At 43.4% G+C, this 3497-nt stretch overlaps 1 pseudogene; it reads left to right on the plus strand.

The window, feature by feature from the left end:
- Window positions 1-762: 762 nt before the first annotated feature.
- LOC126264056 (5S ribosomal RNA) lies at window positions 763-880 on the plus strand (annotated as a pseudogene).
- The last annotated feature ends 2617 nt before the right edge of the window (window positions 881-3497 follow it).

Below are 3497 nucleotides of genomic sequence, written 5' to 3' on the forward strand. Positions count from 1 at the left end.
GTGGTTCTTAAGTTCTAGGAGACTGATGACCTCAGATGTTAAGTCCCATAGTGCTCAGAGCCATTTGAACCATTTCATTATTACCATAGCATTTTTAATGTAATGAGTTGCCGTTAGGCCCCAGTACTCATTCAGCGACGTAGGGTTGGAACACAGGCATCCGGTGCATTACAGCTGCAGACATTCAACATGTGTCTGGACAAGGCGAGCATGTCTTTAATTGTAAAGTTGTTTTATCAAAACAGTTTTATCAGAACAGCGGCTACACTGGTGCTGCTCTTCACGGGTATCGTCGCATTGAAGTAATACGGAAAGATCCTCTTTCCGTGCCGAGGTTTATTAACATGATTCAGAAGTTACAATTAACTGGTGATTGAGAATTTCTCCTGGGAGAGGCTGACGGGCCACAAATTGTTGAAGAAGTCACTGTTAACACGACCGAGTATGCTGGACGCAGTGTTCGATGTTCAAACAGTACACGACCTGCGTCACGACAGATGAATATTCCTTGGAGCGGCTGTGTTCTGGGCAGTAGTAGTGCGATGTCTGCTGCTGTTCGAGGCTGTTGAGGATGTAGTGGTCGTAACACTGAGCAACCTGGAACGTAAAAATGGTGGACAATTAACAAATGTTTCCCTCTCACGCGGATATCAAAATGTGTTGTTTCTTTCACATGTTTATCTCTTAGTCATGTCCTTGTTTATCATGGGGGCTCTATCAAATAGCGCAAGTCTAATTATAACCAGCCCATTCACTCTCTTTGGCAATGACATTGCTGCAGTGGATACACTGGTTCCCGTCAGATCACCAAAGTTAAGCACTGTCGGGCGTGGCCGGCACTTGGATGGGTGACCGTCTGGGCCGCCATGCGCTGTTGCCATTTTCGGGGTGCACTGAACCTCATGATGCCAGCTGAGTAGCTACTTGACTGAATAGTAGCGGCTCCGGTCAAAGACAACCATCGTAACGACCAGGAGAGCAATGTGCTGATCACATGGCCCTCCTATCCTCTTACTCATTGAGGATGACACGGCGGTCGGATGGTCCCGATGGGCCACTTGTGGCCTTAAGACGGATTACTTATTCAGACACAGTACATACTACACAGACAAATACACTGGGCCGAGCTGACACAAGACTTCAGATTCTCGACATAAACGTTCCCGAAGTGATATTTCGCTTCGATATGACGCAAAGTAAGCACCAAAAGCTATGAGAAGGCCTAGGTACGTTGATTTCGCTTGATTAAAAGAAACAGTATTCCCGGAAATATTATGAATTTTGATTACTGTATTCACTCCTACTACAACCCACGTTTTCACACGTACTTTCAAAATGTATTTTCGTTTATTCCGGATGCTATTAAATTTTCTTACGTCCTCGAGTTTCATCAAATATGTTTTTTCTGGAGAAAAATTATATGAGGTAATACAACGAAACATACTAATGAAAGTGATTAATTAGCAGTATAAACAGGAAACCAATGAACCACACGTGCATTTACCAGCAGTACCCTTAAATAGTTTATTATTTAACATGAGGCTACTTGATTTCGGCTACAGCAGTAGTTTTATTGTTTGCTCAAGCGAACTAAATTTAATCGAGCGGGTCTGTAAACAAACTGGAATACAATATTTTTATATGTGGTTCTTGCCTTAATTAGTAGCTCAACATTTTATTAGTTTTGTTTTACACGCAGGAAATTAATGTTTTACACGCAGAAAATTAACTCTTTGCCTGTAGATAAATGGTTATTATGTTCCAAGGCTGAGAACAGTTCTAATTCCGTGTTACTCGATTTGCTGAACGAGTTTCAATTAAAAAGGGTTATTGGCTTACCAATCAATGTTTTGTATTTGAGAAATAATTCACCCAAGTACTAAAGTGCGCTTAATCGAGCCTATAAAATTCTTTTGAATTGTACTTCCTTGTCATTAGATATTGCAGAAAATATGGTTAACTGTTGTGTGTACGACAAATCTTTTTCCTGGAAGATGCTGATTGTGTACCCATTCACTATGACCCTGTATCTCGCTATGCTGATCCCTACAGCTACATTTACATCATACTCCATCTACATCATACTGTATTGTGGAGGGTACATCTGCTAGCACTAACTGACTTCTCCTTCCCTGTTTCACTTGCTAATGACGCGTGCAAAGAATGACTATCGGTAAGACTCTTTATTACCTCTAATTTCTCGAATTTTCTCGTTGTGATCATTTCGTGATATGTATGTGGGAGGAAGTAATAGGTTGTCCGACTCTTCCCGGAAAAGTTTCAATCGGAATTTCACTACGAAATATTTCAGTGATGCACAACACATTTCTTGTTGCGTCTGCCACTCGAGTTTATTGAACATCGCTGTAACACCCTCGCGCCGACTGAACGAAGCTGTGACGAAACGTGTCGCTCTCCATTTGATCTTCTCTCTCTCTCTCTCTCTCTCTCTATCTATCTATCTATCTCTCTCTCTCTCCCTCTGTTCGCCTGCCTATGTATCTATCTATCTCCTATATTAGTCCTATCTGGTAAGGGTCATAGATTGATTAACGGTACTCAGGAATCGGTAGAACTAGCACCTTGTAAGTCACTTCCTTCGAGGATGAACTACATTTCCTTAGGATCCTTTTCGTACAAAGTGTTTTATGTGGTCATTCCACTTAAGATCGCTCTGAACAGTTACTTCCAGATATTTTATGATACACTACTGCCCACTAAAATTGCTGCACCAGGAAGATGAATTGCTACCGAGGCAAAATTTAACCGACAGGATGAAGATGCTGTGATATGCAAATGATTAGCTTTTCAGAGCGTTGACACAAGGTTGGCGCCGGTGGCGACACCTACAACGTGCTGACATGACGAAAGTTTCCGAGCGATTTCTCATACGCAAACAGCAGTTGATCGGCGTTTGCTGGTGAAACGTTGTTGTGCTGCCTCGTCTAAGGAGGAGAAATGCGTACCATCACGTTTCCGACTTTGATAAAGGTCGGATTGTAGCCAATCGCGATTGCGGTTTATCGTATCGCGACATTGCTGCTCGCGTTGGTCGAGATCCAATGACTGTTAGCAGAATATGGAATCGGTGGATTCAGGAGGGTAATACGGAACGGCGTGCTGGATCCCAACGGCCTCGTATCACTAGGAGTCGAGATGACTGTAACGGATCGTGCAGCCACGTCTCGATCCCTGAGTCAACAGATGGGGTCTTTGGAAAGACAACAACCATCTGCAGGAACAGTTCGACTACGTTTGCAGTAGCATGGACTATCAGCTGGGAGACCATGGCTGCGGTTACCCTTGACGCTACATCACAGACAGGAGCGCCTGCGATAGAACACCCCAAGACGAACCTGGGTGCACGAATGGCAAAAATTCATTTTTCGTATGATTCTAGGTTCTCTTTACAGCATCATGATGGTCGCATCCGTGTTTGGCGACATCGCTGTGAACGCACATTGAAAGCGGGTATTCGTCATCACCATACTGGCGTA

Source organism: Schistocerca nitens, chromosome 6 (assembly GCF_023898315.1).
Source record: "Schistocerca nitens isolate TAMUIC-IGC-003100 chromosome 6, iqSchNite1.1, whole genome shotgun sequence".
Taxonomy (NCBI): Eukaryota; Metazoa; Arthropoda; class Insecta; order Orthoptera; family Acrididae; genus Schistocerca; species Schistocerca nitens.